Source organism: Topomyia yanbarensis, chromosome 2 (genome assembly GCF_030247195.1).
Source record: "Topomyia yanbarensis strain Yona2022 chromosome 2, ASM3024719v1, whole genome shotgun sequence".
NCBI lineage: Eukaryota > Metazoa > Arthropoda > Insecta > Diptera > Culicidae > Topomyia > Topomyia yanbarensis.
The window spans coordinates 356046869-356059444 of record NC_080671.1 but is presented as its reverse complement, the minus strand read 5'-3'; the positions used below and the strand labels follow the sequence as shown (position 1 = coordinate 356059444).

Below are 12576 nucleotides of genomic sequence, written 5' to 3'. Positions count from 1 at the left end.
AGCGGTGAAGGAGCGCTATTTCTGGCCACGAATGAGCAGTGAGGTCAAAAAGCAGTGTCAGGCATGCCTTGCATGCCAAACTAGCAAAGCGACCAATCAGAATACGACTCCTCCGATGGCAGAGTAGAAGAAGATTGCTCAGTACCCCTGGCAATTTCTGGCTATGGACTATGTCGGTCCACTCCCAGCTTCCGGCAAAGGCCGAAGCACTTGTCTCCTAGTCGTGACTGATCTCTTCAGCAAGTTCGTACTAGTACAACCGTTTCGGCAGGCGACCGCGGAAACGTTGGTACAGTTCGTGGAAAACATCATCTTCCTGTTGTTCGGTGTTCCGGAAGTGATCCTGTCGGACAATGGGACACAGTTTACTTCGGCAATGTTCCAAAGTCTGCTAGCGAAGTACAATGTGACGCACTGGAGAACTCCGAACTACCATCCTCAGGTTAACGATACGGAACGAGTGAACCGTGTAATCACGACAGCGATACGAGCCTCCATCCGGAAAAATCACAAGGAATGGGCCAATAATTTACAGCAGATAGCCAATGCCGTGCGCAACTCAGTCCACGACGCAACTCGCTACACTCCGTATTTTGTTTTGTTCGGCCGGAATATGGTTTCCGACGGTAGGGAATATCGCTATCTGAGGGATTCGTAAACGACCAACGATGGTCAGCTGAAGAACGAGGAAAGGGAGAAAATGCTCGAAGAGGTTCGGGAGAACTTGAAAGCGGCGTACAGCAAACACTCGCCCTACTATAATCTTCGCTCCAATGCCAATTGTCCATCTTACTCTGTGGGTGAGAAGGTTCTGAAGAAAAACATGGAACAATCGGACAAAGGCAAGGGATTTTCTGCAAAGCTGGCCCTCAAGTATGTGCCAGCCGTAGTGAAAAGGGTAGTAGGAACTCACTGTTATGACCTTGAGGACTTGAAGGGGAAGAGACTGGGAATTTTCAACTGCAAGTTCCTCAAGAAACTTACCCATTCAAGTTCCGCTTTATAGACACCGATCATTCGTTGATTGGATAAAAGTCAAGCTATGTACCTCTCAGTATTTACTGATTGAGACAACGCACCATGATGCTTTTGCTCTGGTTGCAGAAAATACTGTACAGCAGTTCGTAAAGTTAGCACTGTCCTTCAGACAGTGCACCCCCACAACAACTTTCATTTACTGGGGGCAACCTTGTTGCTAAGATCTTCATTCTAGCTCAAGAAGAACTTTGCGAACGTGTTGGATTATGGTCATTTTAGATCTCCTTGAGTTGCAGCACTCTTGGGTATAAAACATTTGTTACTGAACGAACAAGTTCCCCTCGACCTGAAGACAGAGCGAGTCCTTGATTTCATCAGGACGATGACCTATAAAACCAAGAACTCGGAGCCACTAGTGCGTTGATGAGGAGTACCGCGAAAATTCCGCGAGAAGCAACAAAGCGTGAGTTTAAAACGGGGGAATCTTAAACGTTGATCGTAAAATAAGACTCAGTTCTACAGACGATGTTGAGCAAACCCGAGTTAATCGAGCTGTCAGTAACAAATTGCTTTAGCTGAATAGCGTTGCAATTTAAAGAAATCGGCAGTGTTCCTGGAAATTTAACCATGTTTGAAAAAAAACACAGGTTGTATTGCATCGGGATACACATACCTTGTGGGTGGAAGAAGAAAGGGGATTGTGCCTTTGCACGATCACCCAATGTATAAATTTTTTGTAAATACTATTTTTCGGATATAAGTAATGTTAGTTTGTAGTTCACAATGTTTCCTTATATCTATGTTAGTACTTAAAATTATTGTATATTTCTTTATATTCATGTTATTTGTTAATTGTTATTTATTTTCTTTGTTATTTATTTAAGTGTTTATTAATTTATCACAATTAAATAGCAAAATTTTGATGATTTAGTAGGGTTATGATTTAACGTGGGAAATTATGTTAGGATTTCGGTCTTATATCGTCTTTCCTTCGGGGTTGATTGACATCTTGGGTTCCGCCGTCCGATTGTTCCTAAAATGAAAAAGAAAACATTAAAATTTGTTCACCTTTAACTGGAAGTCAACTTCCCTTCTCGGCATCCGTTATAGCTGTCTTCAAATAGGCCGTTTGAGGCAATTCCGAGTCACCAAGGCAGCAGTCCGTCCGGCGTCTGTCCCGCCAAATCGTTCCGGTATCATGCCGAAGTCCATATTTACTTCCAGTCCAGCTGCATGCGACATCATTCGAATCTGAAATTATCCAAATAACATCTTTAGTCAGCCCTTCGGGCGAACATAAACAATGCATTTAAACTTACCATCATTATAGTCCGCTTCAATTGTCAATAATCCGTCCGTCCAAAACCGTCCAGTGCCGAACGGACACATCCCTACCTCTCATCCGAATGAGGTTTGTTTTTGTTGTTGTTGGTTGGTCCGTTTCAGCCTGAAAATACAAGAAAAACAACAAAAATTAGTTTACTCACCTTCCAATACGTAATCCGCCTTTCGGAAACGCTTTTCGGTACGTTTTTGAGCCATTTAATGTAATTATTTGATGATTTACCTGGATAATGTACAATTCCGTCACAGCACAACACATCACTTATAATATTTTTTTAGTTTGACGTTTCTCATCGTTGCGGGTTGGTAGTTCAGTGTATGCGTGAGTTTATGAGAGCTTTAATAGGGTTGGGTACTTTTTCATTTTCGTTGCATTTCTATTTTGTCGAAAGTTTTTTTCGACGTAGGAAATGTAACGTAAGATGGATTTATGGGATATGTGGTCATTTAGGGTATGTGTTCGTATTGTCGGAATACATCCGGCGTTAATACATAAACAAAATGATTGTTTAGGGAGATATTTTCGGGGGATTTTTGGGGTATATTTTCGGGGGATATGTTCGGGGGATTTTCGGGGGATATTTTCGGGGGATTTTCGGGGGATATTTTCGGGGGAATTATGTGCAGATTTCTCACTAGCTGCACTATTTCGGCGTTCGAGTCACTGCAAAGGAAATTATGAAGTTCAGTTCTGCGTTTTGTCTAGTAGAAAGTGTTTATTCAGGGAAGAGCTCTGAGGTGCTTTCAAAAGACAAAACTGTGCGGTAAATTGAGTGAAGGGATACATTTCCAACGTAAGGATTGGAGTAGTTCTGGAACTCAATAAGCCTGTTTCTTGTAGTATTCATGAAGTTACATTGGGAATTATGTTGCATTGAGAGTCGTAAGAAACTCAATGTATGTTGTAGTGTTGGGGTTTCGGCTTGATCTAAAATTTCAATATTTTGGTATCAATGCCAGTATTTTGGGGATTTGTTGCAGTCTTTGAGTGTTATATATCTGAACTACCGAAGCGCAACAGGGGAAATGTCAAATCCATCAGTATTTCTGTATTCAAGGCGAACCTAGGATTAGTTGTACATAACATTTTGTAAATATTAGTTGTAGTTTTTTTTCTATTGTTAGTCTTAGTCATTTCGTAAAATTGTCCCTTACGAAAATTTGGTATTAATCCTAATACCAAATTTTCGTAAAACAAGCCTGGTGTTATGTAGCGGTCATGTCATATTCAGCAATATTTTTCAAATTTATTAGAACCAGTCTGATTTGTTTTCGCCAAGAGTTAGACAACCTACCGTTGATCCACTCTTGCGCAACACCCTAGCAAATACTCCTCTCCGCGAGGGGAAGAAATTAAATTGCCTGTTGAGATTCTCCTGAAGACGAAAACCATGACGATCCTTCGCTTGGAATGCATGATGGAAAGGGACAGATAGAGCCAAAGGTTAGCTGACAGAATAAAACAGCTAGTAGGGTCGTTGATCTCCGAACTTGTCCGAAGAAATTTGCGGGAAAATACGCGCTTCCTGTAAGTTCGTACGAAATTACCTTCCCTAATCTGAGGATTAACGCTGCTAGTCCATTTCGTCCCAGTCCGTTAAACGTAGTGAAAGTGCGCGTAGTTTGTCCGGTTTAGGTTTTCCAAGTAGGTAAAGTGACGTGATCGTATTCGAATGTTAGGCTAATTACTCTTGTCTCTCCCGTCCAAGTAGAATTCATAGTCGAAGAAGTCGAGAGTGCGTGCGTAGGAAAGTTTGTGCAAACAAGCTACAGAAGAAGGTAAATGTGCTCAGAGTTAAGTGCCATTGACCTATCACATGTGCTAATGAACCCGTTGCAACAGCCAGACGGCAATCTTTCTATTCCGCACAGCGCAACGACGAACGAGAGAAGAGGCAAAAAGAACAAGAGGAGCACACGCGCAATTCCAGCTAAGGACGAATTTGAACCCGGCACCGATACGCCGCCGGAAGGAAGAACGGTTCATCAACAAACCGTTTTCTTCAACCGCCGAAAGATCATCGCAACCTTTCCGACAGTTTAAATCAGCATCAACCAGCATCCAACAACCGCTGGTCAGAAACCGGCGCGGCCGACCGATGTAATCGCCCGTCATCGAATCGCCCGTCATCGCAGCAGAACGATCGACAGCAGCAGAAACCAACAGCAGCAGATTGGGTGAGCCGTATCGTTCTTGCTAGATAAGTGGGAAGGGTGGCGTCCAGGGAGGACGCCACAGTGATTTGAGACACCAGAGCGCAAAACGCTTAAGAAGTCGTCCACGGACGGCTAGAATTTAGGGACGCGTCCATGGAATAGGTTGTGTGTCGGCCATTACATTCGAGTTCCGCCATTCATGAACGCCACACACAACCCAATTAGTTAAGTCACCCGGGTGCAAAGCAATAGCTTGTTGAGCGGAGCCATGAGGTGACGTCACCGAATTGGGAGATTTGATGAAGGAAAGCACGTTATGTATGGTCAATGAGCACAAGTAGGGAGAGAACACGCACACAAACATAGAAGATAGGCCTAGAAAATTTGAAAGATGCAAAATATACACATGTACCGTGAATAAATGCTATTTAGTGTAAACGTAATCAGATGTTGTATTCATGTAGTACTCCCGTAAGTTTAGTCTCGTTCTAGTATGTTTACGTCACTTCGTTCGGTGTAGCTCTCGTTTTGTTTCGCTGTCTTCCGCTTGGCGGAATTTGATGAGTGGTGAAAGCTTCGCTTTCAGCATGTTTGTGCCACCTGGTGGTGAGTGGCTGCAGTTCCAGTGAGGATAATTTAGGTATGGGGAATTTCTTACCGCCGATTCTCTGAGGGTAAATAGGTTCTTGATGATTGCTACTGACTGATAATAGGGTCGTCTACCCGACTTTTGGAGGCTAACTTTGGATAAGCCTGTCTGGTTCGATCCTGATTAATTTCATTTAGGTGAATCTTCTTCAGGGACTCGCCCTAAGAAGAGTCTCATCCGGGCAAACAAATCTTGGCGTGCAGTCTTCCTACGGGAAGTGGCGCATAAGCTGCACGCTTGCTAGGGATCGACCAGGGCTGGCTACAACCTCAGAGGCCAAAAACTCTTGAAATCGTCACCAAATTACATCCATTCGCAGGTCTAGATCACTGAATGGAAATCAAACATTCTTTGAATATATTGTCCACTATCGACAATTCTGGAAATCCCGGTATCCGGGCGTATTCCACAATTTATTTAAGTCACATCTATTCTTAGGTGATGACTGAACCAATTTTCTCAAACTATGTCTCAAATGGATGGTATAATATGCAGCTGGGTGTTGCATCGTTCGCCCCTCTCCCCCTTACAATTGCACCTCACCCCTTCATCACCCCCCTCGGACCACCCTCTCACTCGCATTCTCTTCATTGACCCCGCATACCGGAAGCGTATGTGTGTCATTTAAACTTATACAATTTTCTCAGAAATGGCTGAACCAAGAAACTGTAATTCTACCTTAAAATTAATAAAAAAACCTACCCTTACTGTATAATTATTGCTTTCAGGTAGCAACCAAGGACAACCGAAGCATTTTTTTAATTTTTAACTTCTGTACATTAAACATTTTATCGTTTTGCTTGAAAATACCATTTAGATTGAAATTATTCTTAACATTTACTTCATATTTTGGAGCAATCTTGACATATGTATCACATTCCTGGTTTGAATTTCTGTTTTAGGTGAATATGTTCCAAATAGCATCTAATCCACCAACACCGACTTTTTTCAGCCGCTTTTAGTGCACCAAATTCCTAAAGCCCTAAAATGTCGTGTTGATTGATCAACTTCCACTCTGCGTCGCTTAGGGTAATCCCTCCCGCCACAGATAATCGTATGGTAGCGCTCGTTCCACCTTTCTCGCACCTCATCAACCGGCTATCAAACGGGAAAGATCCACGGCAAAAGCACGCGTTGAAAGCATTTACACCGTTCTGAGGTAGCCCGCGGTCGAGTACGATTTGAATAGCTGTCATTTTATTTTACACACACTTCGTTCAAAATCTCGCCGATTCGGAATCACGTGGTCAATCTTCTGCGGCCGGCCGACTGCCTGCGGGTTAGATGATCCAAGCAGGGTGCCAGCAGCAGGGTGAAGAGGAATTGTTGTAACAAGCGACAGGCAACATACAGCACCATTTCGAAACAGAATGCAGCGCTTGTTACATGTAGCTGTTCATCCGTCGCACGTCGCGACCGTAGCAAGATGGATTACCCCTTTGGCTTTGGGAACAACAAGCCAACATCATCAGCAGTGTCTACCAATAGGAACCAACGAGATGTTCTCTTTGCACTCGGCGGCAACTTCGAAACGGAGCGGAAAAAGAATAACAGATAAATCTTCTGATTGACTGATTGCACGGTATTTATGCCGCCCGGTTCCATGCTTACCTTCTCATAATGTTTTGATGTACGGTGTTTTATGCTTTTCAAAATTTATAATTCATAATAATAATAATTGTTCCAACATCAACATTTATAACAAAACACGACAGCGCGCACCGGCGCGTGTGGATCCCTCGTGGATCATCCTGTATTTGCGGAAAGGTGAAATTGAATCAAAGAGCGGTTACACAAGCCGTCAGTGATATTCAATTTTACCTTCGATTAAACCACCATCCTGATACTCGTCCCTGATCCAGCAACATGAACGAAACTCTGACAAAACCAACCGGGACCGATTGAAGCTAAAGAAGAGTACCCATATGGACGGATCACATACCTACCTATATTTGCTTCGAGTGAACCAAAACTACACGATCGGTCGCACTTATGATGGGTACATATCCATCCCAACGTTCGACATGGTTATCGTTTGAGGAAGATGCGGGCTATAATTTATGTCAATACGGCGATAAATTGTTACAGATGAGGATGTGAACTGAAAGGATCCCCATTCGATTATAATTGTTTCTTTATAGGTTTCGAAGCGAGCAACAATTAGAATGAAGAAAAAGAACCGATTGTTAACTTTCAGTGTTCATAATACGTGTAAAAAGTGGATATTTCCATTTTATTTGTAGGTTTTTCTCCTAATGATTTAGAAAACCTCTTGCTCTTTGATATCGTCTCTTTTCACGTTGTACCACTATCCAAAGGGAACGATAGTACGCGGCCTCACGCTCTTGTTAACGCTAATAGCGCTATTTAATTTAATTTTATACTTTATCTCCTCCTTGTCTTTCGGCTCGACCGGACCGAACCGGAATGGAGAAGCTGCGAACACATATCACGCCGCACGGTAAAGCTTGCATTCCATCCATCGAAGTGCACCCACAGAACCACGGGTCATGATCCATCCCGGACTTCCCAGGCGATAGGCGCGATTATGTTCGTAAACGTTTTTGCGGCACAATAATAACCGAATGCGTGCGTGTGCCGACCATTCCGGGGCACTCAACGGTAGCTGGTGAGATTGTGGCTACCGCGATCTTTGCGGTCATCTCACACGCGACTTCCATGTGCACATGGTAGATCCACATCTGACCGGGTCTGTACTAAAAAGCAGCCATGGCGTAAGACAGGCGGCGGCGGTAACCGCGATTATCGTATGGAGATTTATTTGAACTAGGCCGACAACGACAGGAAAAAAGAACTATTTCAGTTTTAATAACAAACGGTACCCTCGGATGATTTTATTATATGTACTTTTGAAACTATAATAGTTCGTGTGAGGAAAGATTGTACCAACTGGTAAGATCGTGCTTTACCTGCATAGGCGGCCACAGCTCTTTGGTTGAAAAGAGGGCACGACCCTTGTGTTAGCGTGTTTATATTATGGTAGTGAAAGTTAGTGACTTTTTCATTCCGGAGCAGGGAAATGCATTCTATCGAACGTAACAAATGTTATAAAGCATTTTTCTCACCTCTTGTATTCAAACATTTTGAATAAAAAAAACGTAAAACGTCAATGCCCTGCAATGTGTTGAGAATTCACGATGTTGGTTTTGAAAATAAATATATTATATCTCAGTTAATCAAAATAGAATGGCCTGCAATAATTCTTTAATATGTGGGATTAACTTGTTTATTTATTTGTTAGTTTAATTGGAGTAGGGAAAAGCCCGTTCAAGCAGAAAATAACAAATTCTCGCTTGAATAGGCATAAAACCTCCTCATCTTTTCGTATCAACAGATTACATCGAATCCTAATGATACACATAACAACATATTCAACTTAAACTAACAGAATTTCTACAGGTATCATACGCTAACAAAACAAACATGGTATATCGTTATGAACTAGGTAGGATTCGTTTAAATTTACGTTTAAGTACAGAACGGGAGAGGTGAAAATCGAAAACAGCACTACATTGATTAAATATGCGACAGAAGCTGGAAATGGGTTTATTATAACCATAGTTAGTCCGTGAAACAGGTAAATTAAAGAAATTATGGGTATGCAAATTTCGGCTCCTGGTGTTGAAGTTTAGAGCTCGAAGAAGCTCTGGACAATTAATATTGGATTTCATTAAATCTGAAGCAAATGAAGCTTTAGCGACATTTCGACGAACACTTCGTGTATCAAGCTGTATTAAATTGCATCTGTTGTTGTAGTTCGGCAAATTTTCGGGATCATTCCATTGAAGATGACGAAGGGCAAAGCGTACAAACTTGTGTTGAATTGCTTCAATTTTCTGTACACCATTCCGGTAAAATGGAGACCATACAACTAATGCATACTCAAGGGAGGAGCGGACAAGCGCGCAGTAGACCGATTTCAAGCACTGTATATTTTTAAAGGATTTTGTGACACGAAATACGAAACCTAGAACTTTGAAAGCTTTCGCAGTGATGTACGCGATATGTTCTTTGAACGATAACAGCATAAACCCCATAAATCCTTCACCACAGTTTCTCTTTTTAATACTATCCCGGATAAAGTATAATCATACGATAGAAGTGAACGTTTCCTTGAGAAAGAAATTACTGAACATTTCGAGGCGTTAAGGATCATTCGATTTGCTATACACCAGGTAGCAAAATTATCAAGCTGTGATTGGAGAAATTCCTGATCAGTTCTACTTTTAATGATGTGGAATAATTTGAAATCGTCGGCATAAGAAAGTTTAGGGACCTCAACACTATTGTGAACATCGTTAAGATAAAGAAGGAAAATAAATGGTCCGAGATGACTCCCCTGTGGCACTCCGGAAGTGGCGGCAAAACATGATGATATTGAATAGCTTATTTTCACAGCCATTTTACGACCGATTAGATATGATCGTAACCAAAGCAGCAGTGATCCATTAAATCCGAGACGTTCAAGTTTAGCAACAGCGATACGGTGATTGATTTTATCGAAGGCCGCAGAAAAATCGGTGTATATAGCATCAATTTGATATCTCTGTTGCATAGCACGCGCAATGGTAGATGTGTAAAGGACAAGATTACTGCTAGTCGAGCGTTTTGGCACAAAACCATGTTGTTCCTCAGCGATATAACTGGAGCAACTATGCGTTGCGTTGCGTTGCGTTGCGAGGCACGGTGCTATTCGTAGATTGCATACTAACGATTACCATGTTGCCTATAGGTAGTTCAACTCATCTTGCTTGTGAGATAAATGATCGGGAATGAACTTTATCTCTTTTGAGTTCAGTAAACCAATAGCATGAGAATCGTCATTGCCGGCCACGACCATCTTCACCGATACTTAGGATAAGGTAGGAAATGTTGGTGTAATACCTACTTAAAGAAGGCCCCCGACTCAGCGACGCTTCCATAGGTATTACGGAGTTGGATTGAGGGGTAGGTACAGGTCTAGGATTCGCCACAAGCAGGCAATGCGACCTCGAAATGAGCTTGTTTTTTTTTTAGCGGTGGGATGATTAGTCTCTGAGTACACGTATACTCAGAGCAAAAATATGTAGTTATGTTTTCTTGTATTTAAACTCTGGGTAGCCGGCCACCGAGAGTGATTTACTTGTTCACTAAACTGCAGCAATTTAAACTCCAAACAGCCGGCCGTAGGAGTATTACTGAAACTGTGAGCTAGCCTGATATCTATAATCGTTTGAGAATAGTAGGACCACGAGATAAGAGTATTTTTAGCACTTTTCAATCAAACCGCCACTAAGTTTCCGTATATCGAGTCATAATACCCGTGACAACAACCCATATACACGTATATACAAATACATACACATACATACACACTTACATACATACTCACATACATATACACACATACATACACATATATACACATACACACATATATACATATATATGCATACACATACACATACACACCCATATATATATATATATATATATATATATATATATATATATATATATATATATATATATATATATATATATATATATATATATATATATATATATATATATATATATATATATATATATATATATATATATATATATATATATATATATATATATATATATATATATATATATATATATATATATATATATATATATATATATATATATATATATATATACACATACATATATATATACATACATACATATACATACACACATACATACATACACACCTACATACACATACACATACATATATACACACATACATATATATACACACACATACATACATATATATACACACACATACACACATATACACACACATACACATACATATACACATACATACATACATACATACATACATATATATATATATATATATATATATATATATATATATATATATATATATATATATATATATATATATATATATATATATATATATATATATATATATATATATATATATATATATATATATATATATATATATATATATATATATATATATATATATATATATATATATATATATATATATATATATATATATATATATATATATATATATATATATATATATATATATATATATATATATATATATATATATATACACATACACACATATACACATATACACACATGCTCATACATATAGACATATATATATATATATATATATATATATATATATATATATATATATATATATATATATATATATATATATATATATATATATATATATATATATATATATATATATATATATATATATATATATATATATATATATATATATATATATATATATATATATATATATATATATATATATATATATATACCCATAAGCAGTCAAAAACAAAGCTCTCTCGGTCCAACTCTTTGGAACACACAAATGAGATGATCGAATTTCCACGGCTATGGCACCACTGTCATATTTGGTACTCCTTTCCTTGGTCCAATCTTCATAATAGCACTACCACCAATTCAAATAAGTGAAGATTGACGTCTGTGTGAGTTCCTCTATCTTGCCATATTCCACTAACCTTCAAGATTTTTCAACTAGTACACTCACACAATCTTCGAACAGCCACCATCTTGATTTGGTTTCACTTTCGCAGTAGACACGTTTACAATTTTATCAGTTTTCCATAAGAATAAAAATGAAGCCTCTTCCGGTGCAAAACGATAAGAGTGTGTTTCTTCGAAAAGCTGTTGGTGGGACAATTTTACGGATACAGGCCATACCTGGCGATGGCAATTGCCTCTATGGTAGTCTGGTCCATCAGATCTTGCAGATACACCCTTCAGATTGTGCGTTTGTTCAGCGATATAACTGGAGCAACTATGGGTGATGAACTCTAGAACGATAACTTCTAGCAGTTTGGAAATAGCACACAGCGCAGAGATTCCTCGATAGTTGCTAATATTAGATTTGTTGCCTTTTTTGAATACAGGGAAAATATAGGAACTTTTCCAACAGTCGGGAAAGACACCTGATTGAAGTGATGAGTTGAAAATTAGCGAGATCGGCTTAGCAAGGGTCATCGAGCATTTTTTATTATTAGAGAGGGTATTCCATCTGGGCCAGGGTTCGATGAGCCTTTCAATCTCACACAAGCATTGATAACGGATTCGGGCGTGATGAATGCATGTGTCCCAATCAGGCCCGTCGAGAAGGGGGGGGGGGGGGTCAGGGGGGCAACTGCCTTGGGGCCCGGGTCAATTTTGGGGGCCCGCATTTTTAATTGAAAACAAAAGATGTGGGTAGAACCATAGTACTCAAGTGAGAGCAAGGATGTGAAGTAAACAGATCGGAAAACTAGAAGTGGCAGGGTCATTAGAACAGGCTTAATATCGCACGGGCTTAATTTTTGCCTTCTGTTAATGAGGGTCGAGCTTAGGCAGAA

The 12576-nt window shown here is 39.7% G+C and overlaps 1 long non-coding RNA gene across 1 annotated transcript; it reads right to left on the bottom strand.

Moving 5' to 3' along the window:
* Positions 1-2097: 2097 nt before the first annotated feature.
* Positions 2098-2601, bottom strand: LOC131681492 (uncharacterized). The gene is made up of 3 exons (XR_009303946.1): positions 2546-2601; positions 2298-2425; positions 2098-2229 (listed from the first exon to the last, which is right to left on the bottom strand). It is a non-coding gene; the product is annotated as an uncharacterized LOC131681492 (long non-coding RNA).
* Positions 2602-12576: the final 9975 nt, after the last annotated feature.